The sequence below is a fragment of the Scardinius erythrophthalmus genome (assembly GCF_964197995.2).
Source record: "Scardinius erythrophthalmus genome assembly, chromosome: 23".
Taxonomy (NCBI): domain Eukaryota; kingdom Metazoa; phylum Chordata; class Actinopteri; order Cypriniformes; family Leuciscidae; genus Scardinius; species Scardinius erythrophthalmus.
This window is the reverse complement of record NC_138243.1, coordinates 25,200,073-25,211,302: the sequence shown is the minus strand read 5'-3', so window position 1 is coordinate 25,211,302 and position 11,230 is coordinate 25,200,073.

Here is an 11,230-nt window from a genome sequence, read left to right as displayed (position 1 = left end):
TTGTAGTGTCTAGCTCAGGCTGGCCCACCCATTTTCACCCACTCTGATACTGCGTAAAGAAAAAAGTAATTATGGTTATGTGCTCTTACAAACTATTGTAACTCAAACGTTCTGGGAAAAAGTTTTTAGATAAACCTGAAAGAGCTGTTGGAAGCTTATTAGTGATGGTGACGTTGAATTCGTGGGACTGTGGTGTAGTTTGTTTATAGCCTACCCTTAACTTTTTTCTTCTGGCAATTGCATTTGGCTTCAAAATTCATAAAAGTTTTTGACAATAACTAAACCAACAATAACAGGAGAAAGTACTAAATTATTACTATACTATATAGTAAAACGCATGTGAACAGTAGCCTACTTTTTGATCAGTTCATCAGTAATATTCAGGAAATAGTAGATATTGAATTGATGTTGGAATTGATTTTCATAAGAGGAAACCAACAATAAAATAGGAGAAAGTACTACATTATTACTATATTACAATACTTTAGTAGTAAAACACATGTGAACAGTAGCCTACTTTTGGATCAGTTCATCAGTAATATTCAGGAAAAGAGTACACTAAGCTTACGTCCACCCCTGCCACCCCCATCCCCGTTGGGCAAATGGTCAAAATGATCTGTTTGTGCTTCGTGAACACTCGCACCTTGCACAGCGGCACCATTGCGCGGCAAAGATGTACCGGGAGATGCGCGCGCGGCACCATTGCACGGCAAAGATGTACTGGGAGAAGCGCGGGCGATACCATTGCGCGGCAAAGATGTACTGGGAGAAGCGCGGGCGGCACCATTGCGCGGCAAAGATGTACCAGGAGAAGCGCGATCATTAGACGGCCGATCGTCATTTCCGAAAGGCAAATATTCCTCTTCAGAGTCAGAATCAGCGAATAACATTTGAACACATCCTCACGGACCACGGTACAAGTTTTTATTAGCCATTTTCTCTCACAAATCTCACAATTTACTCAGACACTCTGAACTGAACTGCTTCCGCATCAATGACACGATCGCTCACTTGCTCTGCTGTTTCCTCCAACACTTTGAATAGGAACATGACGTCATTTTGGTCTTGAATCGAAGTATTACATGTCTGCCATCTAGTGGTAGGGAATACAAATGAGATATTACACCATATTAGGATATACAGCCTGTTTTATTAAGTATGACGTCTTGTCGCAATTTTGCGACTTTGCCGCTTAGAGGTTTAACAAACGTTCCGGGTTACGTATGTAACCCTAGTTCCTCGAAGGGAACGGACGCTGTGTGGAAACGCGGTGGGAACGCCTCCAGCGTAGTGCGTCTGAAGCATGAATGAAATCAGTCAATGGCGAGACGGAACGTAGTAGGCGGGTGATGTCACCGACCAGGAAACTATAAAGCACCCCTGAAAACACAAGCGAAACAGCTTATGATGTTACTGAAGCAAGCGATCACAGGGATGCCGGGAGTATGGCAAAGACACACAGCGTCCGTTCCCTTCGGGGAACTAGGGTTACATACGTAACCCGGGACGTTCCCCTTCAGGGAACTACCGCTGCATGGAAACGCGGTGGGAACGCAATACCCACGTCGCCATTCGAGCAAGTCTCCGTAGTGTGTAATCAAGGCGCACAGGCTGACGAAAGAACTTGCGCCCCAGGAGTGGAGCTAAAATCAAGACTATAAAACCTGATGAATGTGTGCGGTGATGACCAGCCTGCCGCATCACAAACGTCCTGAAGAGAAACTCCTGAAAGGAGAGCTTTAGAAGCAGCCATACTCCGGGTGGAATGAGCCCGTACAGCCAAAGGTGAAGGCTGACCGACCGACTCGTAAGCAAGTGAGATGGCCTCGACCACCCACTTGCTCATCCTTTGCTTAGATGCAGGGAACCCCTGTTTGGGCGACCCAAAACAAACAAACAGCTGTTCAGACTTCCTCCACAGGGCAGCTCTGTGGACATAGGCATCTAGAGCCCGAACTGGGCAGAGCAAATTAAGTTTCTCCTGGTCCGACGTCAGAAACGGAGGAGGACAAAAAGCCTGCAGTATGACAGGTCTAACTACAGTAGTTGGAACTTTTGGAACATAACCTGGCCTAGGATAGAGGAAGGCCTTAGCCATGCCAGGTGAGAATTCCAGGCACGAGGGAGCAACCGAAAGTGCTTGAATGTCTCCAATCCTTTTGAGAGATGAAATAGCAAGCAGGAGAATAGTTTTGAGAGTAAGGAACTTCTCGGAAACCTCTTCAAGGGGCTCAAAAGGAGCTAGGGAGATCCTCTAAGACGATGGCCAAGTCCCATGATGGCACCCTCGTGCGTACTGCTGGCCCCAGCCTCTAAGTGCCACGAAGGAAGCGAGATATAAGTGGGTGTCTCCCAAGAGAAACTCCACTCAAAGGGGCGTGGTAAGCAGCCAGGGCCGCCACGTATACCTTCATTGTGGAGTGGGATAACCCCGTGGAGAGACGGTCCTGCAGGAACTCCAGCACTGTACCAACTGGGCAGTTAACTGGGTCCTGTTGGCGCTCTCCACACGAAGAGGTGAAAAGTTTCCACCTCATGGCATATAGCTTCCTTGTAGCGGGAGCTCTGGATTGGAGAATGGTCTCAACGACCTCAGTCGAGAGACCGGATTCTATGAGCTGAGCCCCCTCAGAGGCCAAGCCCACAGTCTCCATAGCTCTGGGCCGGGGTGAAGGATCGATCCACTCGCCTGAGATAGTAGGTCCCTCCTGATCGGAATCTCCAGGGGAGAGCCGTCGAGGAAGGACACAAGGTCTGAAAACCATTATCGGGCCGGCCAGAACGGGGCTATCAGGAGTAAGCTGACTCCGTCCTGGCAAACCCTTTCCAGAACTCCTGGGAGCAGAGCAATCGGGGGAAATGCATACAGACGTGACCTCAGCCACGCCTGTACTATAGCGTCCAACCCCAGTGGGGCTGGATGGCTGAGAGAGAACCACAGAGGACAATGTGATGTCTCTCGGGAAGCGAATAGGTCTACCTTGGCATGACCGAAATGTTCCCAAAGGAGTTCCACCACCTCGGGGTGAAGTCTCCATTCCCTGGGCCTCGGCCCCTGCCTCGACAGGATGTCTGCCCCCCGATTCAGATACCCCTCTCAGATTCGCTCTCAAAGACAGAAGTTTCCCCTGGGACCACAGAAGGATCTGACGAGCTAGCTTGAATAATGGACGCGACCGCAGACCCCCCTGATGGTTTATGTAGGAGGCCACCGATGTGTTGTCTGAGCGGACAAGCACATGGTGGCCCCTCAGGTCTGGGAGAAAATGTTTCAGAGCCCGAAACACCGCCAACATGTCTAGACAGTTTATGTGCCACGAGAGATGATGGTCCTGCCATAGACCCTGAGCTGGGCGACCGCTCATGATCGCCCCCCAGCCCGTGAGGGAGGCATCCGTCTTTAGCGTTACACGACGACAAGGAGCTCCCAGCACGGGACCTAGGGGCAAGAACCGAGGATCTTTCCACATAACCAGGGCGCAAAGACACCGTAGCGAACTCATGATCGTGCGGAGCGGATTTCCTCTTGGGGAGAATCCCTTGGTTCTGAGCCACCACTGAAGCGGTCTCATGTGCAATAGGCCAAAAGGAATAACGTTGGACGCTGCTGCCATGAGACCTAACAGTCTCTGGAACTGTTTCACAGTGAGTAAGTGGCCTAGCTTGATCTGATTTACTGCAGCGAGAATCGAAGCAATACGAGCAGGGGAAAGTTGTGCCTGCATCGTCGTTGAATCCCACACCACACCGAGAAAAGTGGATCTCTGTACTGGAGAAAGCACACTCTTCTTGGCGTTGAGCCTCAACCCCAATTTCTTGATGTGAGCGAGAACGACATCTCGATGCCGAACCGCCTGAGACTGTGATTGAGCTAAAATCAACCAATCGTCGATGTAATTCAGAATGCGGATGCCCTGTAGACGCAGAGGAACTAGAGCCACATCCATACATTTTGTGAACGTTCGGGGTGACAGTGCTAGGCCGAACGGAAGAACCCGATACTGGTACGATTCGCCCCCGAAAGCGAACCTCAGGAACTTCCGATGTTAAGGAAGAATAGACACATGGAAGTAGGCGTCCTTCAGATCTATCGTGACAAACCAGTCCTCGGACCTGATTTGTCACACGATCTGTTTGAGAGTGAGCATCTTGAACTTGAGCTTCCCTACAGTGCGATTTAAAAGACGCAGATCTAAAATCGGACGCAACCCCCCCCCCCGTCTTTCTTTGGAACAATGAAGTATCGGCTGTAAAAACCTGACTCCCTGCTGGAGGGAGGAACCCATTCTATGGCTTCTTTTTGTAGAAGAGTCATAACCTCCTGTTCCATTACCAGAGCCTGCTCGGGGCCTACCACTGTGGGTAGAACCCCACTGAATCGAGGCGGACGAGACCTGAATTGAATTGCATAACCTCTTTCGACCGTGTGCAGGACCCAGTGAGATATGTTGGGAAGATTTTTCCACTCCTCCAAAACATCGATAAGCTCATCTTCAGCATGAGGCTGGAGTGACGAGTCTCCAGTCTCCTGAGTTCCGACACTTTCAATATCCAGCTCCTCAGAACTGGATAAATGAAGCTGCTGAAACTCATGTGCCTCATCCTGGCCGGAAGTAACCGCAGTGCGTGCTTCCAAAAACCCAGGACAGAGGCACTGGATCTCATCGGTGAAAGCTGAGATAGGGCAGGGCCCGTCTCAACATCCTCAGTGAGATCCATCTGCGAACCCCACGACGAGCGTCTCCGCTCTGCCTCGAAAGAAGCAGGACCCGAGCCGCGGGGCGCGCGCAGCGAACCGCCCTCCTCAAAGAGCGATCGCCGCGAGCGCAACGCTCTTAGGGGAAAACGCTCGCAATGCTCGCAATCAGCCTCTTCGAGAGCTGACTGGGCATGCTGCATTCCCAAACAAGCAACACATAGTTGGTGTGAATCCCCACCTGTAATGTAACGTGTACAGGGGGGAACACACTTCCTAAAATGCTGCTCGCTCGTCACTTTTTCTGTCTCTTAACTCATTTTTGTTTTTTTAATATATATGGGGATATATATAGTGAAAACTCCTGCCTAGTAACAACAAGAAACAGACAAACACGAAATAGACAGTTTTCAAACACACACAGAGCACTGCTGAAGTAACAGAAGCTGTTTTGCTTGTGTTTTCAGGGGTGCTTTATAGACCCTTTTACAGTTAGTAAACATGGTGACGTATTTGTGTGGGCGGGGCTTAGCTGGAGGCAGAAAGATCCCTCTGGCCGCTTCACTAACGTTAGTTTGCAAGTTTTGTTAGCTTGTTTTTTTAACAATGACTGGAGAAAATCCGATTTTGTCTTAATGTGCAAGGTCACTCACTGTCCAGGACCTCGATTGTTATTTGCAAAAGTTAATTTTAACGGATGGAACCAGATGACCGTACACGCTCAGTCAATGGACGATCTGACAGGATTAACGTTAACGCTACCTCCGGTTGAGTGGCCTGACTTCTACACCTACCTGATAGAGAAACCGAGGGTAAAGAGAAACTGAGGACATATAAATATATTTAGATGCCTATAATATAACTATGTGCTGAATGGCCATGTAAATACTTGTGTGGTACGATCCGCAGTTCTGCCTAGCCAGCGCCAAGACGACAATGTAAAGAGTGACACTACGGTGCAATTTTAATGATATGAATATTTTCTAGAAATAAAAATTCCAGATACAGCATACTCATTTTTCATCGATTCTTGCACCCAAGAACACAACAAGATGACATTTAATAATAAAAATAATAATTTAAGCTCCTTATTATGTAGCCGAATCTGTGCTGGTTTGTATTGGCCGCCTCCAGTTTTCCGTTTGTTTTGCCTCCAGCTAACGCTGTGACGTAACTGTGACGTCGGCGCAAAAGGGGTCTATACACGAATCCGACGAGCGTTCTGTTGTAACGACAATGACTATGACATGCAATCACATGCTGTTCAAATTAGTAAATCCTGATCTCCAAACACATCCTTTGTTGTCTCCTTAGACAACGAGTTTGTTCATGGCGCCTCTAAGTCTGCTTGAACGGTCAAAATTGCATCTTTGTGGCTCCCCAGAGGGACAATTGAGTCACAAAAAGAACCCTGTTTTTGGAGAATCCCCTCTAAAACCCCCATGCCTTTGAATCACGTGACAAGACTCGAGACATTCCAGATACTCCACACACACACACACACACACACACACACACACACACACCAAGAGACCAACCTTTGTGTGTAACTCAGTATAAGCAATATTTCTTTTAAATATATGTACAATTCCATTATGCATGTGTGGTTAGGTTGCCTTATAATAGAGGTGTGGTTTGCTAGAGTATAATTTTGAATTCTAAAGGTTCACTGAAAGAAGGTTCCTCAATAGTGTCTTGTAATTCGACCTCGACCTGGTCATAAACTTTATGACTCCAAAGCTGCAGCTCATCCAGTTCCTCTGCAAGCCAACATTCCAGACATTTCCACACATGTGATCCAATAACAATGTTTTCTATATGTATTTTTATGTGTGTATAATTGGCCAGATAATGTCTGAGGTATCTATGCAACGTTATTATGTTAATCAAAATCTAGTGATTATGAGGAAATTATGTAACCCTGTATTTCTTTCATGCAAAAACGTCATTCGAGGTGTCAATGTAATGGGAAAAACATGTCGGAGTCGAATCTTGACTGCAAAGTACAATAATATGCATTTATTCCAGGAAATACTATATTTCTAAATATGATTGCTATTTTCGATCTCTCACATGACAAAGTAGGCGTTTTCTTCACAAACAAAGAAACTTTCTTCCCGCCTCAGATCTAGATCTGATTTGCTGTGTCCCAAAAAGAGGGCGTAAACAGATGTCTTTTAAAAAGGAAGAGACCCCCACCTCTCACTCTCCTCTCTCATCCCTGATCTCTCACCCTTCCTCCTCTTCTCCCCGGCGCAGCCCTTCTCCAAGGAACATCTGAAGGAGGCCCTGGCCTTCTCTATCGAACGAACACATGTTCGAGTCGTAGCTTCATCCTTTGCAACCAAGATTTGCAACCTCTCCCTGCCCGGGAGATGAATCTGAACTTTCTCGGTAATGTTACATTCAGTGAGCCTTTTTAAACTTCCCGCGACACCGGAAGACGCAGCAGAAACAGGACACCGTCCGCGCTTTCCTGCCTCTCAGCATCACCCGAACAGAAGACAAACTCGCAAGTATATTTATTTATTACTAGCTTTTCCCTTCTCTCTATTTCTTTCTTTCTTTCTTTCTTTCTTTCTTTCTTTCTTTCATTTCATTCTATTCTGATCACGTATTTTCTTGTTTGGTTAAATGTTTATGTGTTTTATTTGTTTGCATTTTTACGTACGTTTATATTTGTAGCTCATATAATCTCTAGTCTTACATTTATTAAAATCCATAAAATACTTTTCACTGTCTCTGTGTTTGAAAACCCACCTTATTAAAGTCAATGAAACAAAAAGATCTAATTAAGCTATAAAGCTCGATATTATAGACTACATTGAGTAGTTCTTAATTCATAAACTCAGAAAGTTTGATGTTCGTGGCCAGAAGATAAAACTTTCTTGGAGTTTGTAAATACCCCTTCTTAACTGTGATGATCTTACATTTATTCGCTGGACGAATGACTGATGACCAGACCAGTTACAGAACAAGGTTATCTCGATAATTGATAAAATAAATGTACATGCGACTGATGAATTATGACCATGAGTTATGATTATTAATATTTCCAAAATTCCCTATATCCTTGAGCTAATTCACATTTACCCCAGAGTCGTTTATGTTACATTGTGTAGGCTGCCATCTTGTGGCGACGCCATTACTGAGCTGTTACTGGTATGTAAACAAACCTCCGTGATAACGCACCCTCGATGACAGCTACAGCCAGGCAGTATGACTTGTTGGGTTGATGATGTTAGACAGTGGCCTCCAGTCACAGATGAAGGTACAAACGATCTTACAGATTATTTATGAAAATAGCTTGGCAATAACTATGCTAGCTAGGCTAGCTAAGGAGGAAACTATAAAAAGATCTGTCCATTTGGCAACAATAAATAAATGAATGATATCAAATAAACAAATTCATGTTTTTCATTTGTGGCCATTATTTATCTCATTTTCACATTTCAAAAGGAAAGGGTAAGGTACAGCTAACTGCTAGCGTTGTTGGTTCTCAGAGTGAGAGTCACAGTCAAGCAAATCAAACATTAACAACAGACATAACAGTAATGTTACTACTGCCCCAACGCACCCCTTCTGTTGTTTTAAAGGTATTCAAGAGTATTTTCTCCTTCGCCTGGCATCCGATGATCAACAAAATGCCAACTACAGGTCACTGATAGAGGGTCAAAATTATCTGAGCTCCGGATGGGTTGGTCAAATAATGCACACTCTACCAGATGATAAAATAAAATTTTACTGCCGCCATTGAAACAATTTATACCAGGAACATGTTTTCCCACTCGACATTATAAAAGTTGTAACGTTAGTAACGTTAGTGACAGTCGTAAATCTCGGGCTGTTTATTCCAGTGGACGCAACCAAACCAATAGGAGGCACTGGCGCAACGCTACCCAGCAACAGCTCAGTTATGGCGCCCGCTTACTTCCGGTAGTTTCGCCGGAGTCTATGGCGCTATACACATCAAAATCCACTTTTCTCAGGATATAATTTTTTGTCTAGTAATTTGAATGTTGTATTCGAAAGGAGATGCAAAGAAATTACACATTGCGGGGTGTTCGATTTTTTAGAGTCACTTATTTGCTTTAAAACGTCTTTTAAAGTGTCAATGACGTCATACACATCGTACGACCAGAGATACTGCTTAACGGCAATCCTTCACTTACTCTGGTGCATTCGCGCTCTGCACTTTCTTTTCTCTCGAGGCATCGACAACACAGCTGACACAGGTAAATACACGTGCTAGAAGAGTTTTTGTTTTGTTTGTTTCTGGTCCCGCTTCGGATGCCACGATGCCATCAAGTGGCATCTCTGGTCGTAATCAGTCCTTCACTGTCCAATCAGCGTTCATTAGCAGAATGCTAGCGTGTTATGGGCAACAACAACTCAACCTGTAAGAAATCGAAAGGACATAAGTACTCGTTCATTCAACTTTCGACCTATAACCCATGTTGAACTTACAAAACCTTGAATCAAATCTGAGATTTCTCAACGGCAATCGGATGAAAGAGACAAATTTAGCTGTCTAGCCCCACAGACTCCCATTCATTCTGCACTCATGGGTGATCTCCCCCAGTGGAACTCTGGTGGAACTACAACCAAAATTCGGTACAATAGGACTTAATAGGGAGTGGGAAGGCTCTCCGTAGACGGGCTCTGATTCGTCTATAGTTTCCTGGTCAGTGACGTCACCCGCCTACTACGTTCCATCTCGCCATTGACTGATTTCATTCATGCTTCAGACGCACTACGCTGGAGGCGTTCCCACCATGTTTCCATGCAGCGGTAGTTCCCTGAAGGGGAACTATAAATAATAGTGATTTAACAATCATAACTCAATTTTGTAATGCGCTGCAAACAGTCAAACAAGCTTTCATTTTTCGCTCGCTGAGAACGGTTTAAAAAGAAGAGAACAAGCTAAGATATTTCTTTAATTAGTGTTTAAGGACATTCCCTGACATAACATTAGAAAGAAAAATGAACATAGCTAAAGTGCGTTGATTCAGTAAGGGATCTTGTCAAATTACCATTGAATTATTGAAAATGAATGCAATCAAAGAGGTGATAATGCACACATACATATGCTAGCTAAATGTATGTGTTAATATATTTATATATAAAAAAGAAAAAATAAATTCCTATGCCTCTGTTTAAACCTGCACAGAAACTATTCAAGCCACTGCTACCAAAGACTGTACCGCTAATAGCTCGACATTAGCACTCAAGCCGCCGGCCGCTAATAGCTCGTAAACTGCACTTTTGATGAAGTTTCTGGCTGTTTCTATTCAGCTATTTAGAATAAAAGGATGCATGCTGTACTTGTAACTGTGAGGGAACTAAGAGACGATTCTGAGAGAGTTGGGGGATCGTTTCCATTCAGAAATGATCACCCTATTCTTTTCGACTTTACCATTCACTTTTAAAGCTTTGGAGCCCTGGGGCTCAAAAATAATTGTCATTTTAAATTAATTTAAGAATTATTAAATCTCTTGATTATGATTAGACTATAAAGGCATCATTTAGGTAGTTATGCACCCAGGGATTGTGTATGTGTGTGTGTGTGGGGGGGGGGGGGGGTGCGCGTGTGCGTGTGTGTGTGCGTGTTTGTCATACAATACTACAGTCATATAGATTATTTAATGAATAATGTCTATGTAGAATTTTATTCTACTCTTTAATCCTATAAATATAAATATTTTAGAAAATGTTTAGACATATTAAAAAACATTTGAACTTGAATTAAACATTTTTTTTTACCTCTGCTTCCAAACCATCATGGAACTTCTTAAGTGATTTGGAACACTCAGTGCCGGCCCGAGCCTTTTGGGGGCCCTAAGCAGAATTTGATTTGGGGGCCCCCTCCCACCACGCAGAGTCACCTGTGCTTGACGATTATTGACACAATGTCACTCTATAATGTTACATTATAAATTAATACAATGAGGTTATGTATTAATACAAAATAAATAGCCTACTTAATAAAAAATAGATACTTAAATAAAAATGTTTTAACTTTTTCTTTACTCTTTTACTAACTCTTTGAAACTTCTGAAAACAAACTGTCAAAAAACATATTATATACATGACGGAGTATGTGTTTATGTTTCCACTGTTCGATCGCGCCTGCGCCTCACACACACACACACACACACACACACACACACAACATATTCCAGCACCGCAATCTTGACATCGCAGCCTGTTCGTTATAGCCGTAATAAAATATAATAATAAAATAGTCAAACTAACATATAAAAATTACACTGCTCTTTTTAAATAGTCAGTAGTAGCCTACAATTCGTACCATTCAGCGCTGCACCGCTCCACTGTGATGTTTCCAAGCACATTTTTGCGCATGTGAAGAGAATGATTTTTTCCCTCGATATTGGATTTCAAGCACATTTTTGCGCTTGTGAAGAGGATGATTTTTTCCCTCGATATTGGAACGTGGCGGGTGAAGTACAAAGAAGCCTATAATAAAGAATAGTTTACCATCCAAATCTATCGCGAATGTTGAAACATTTTGAT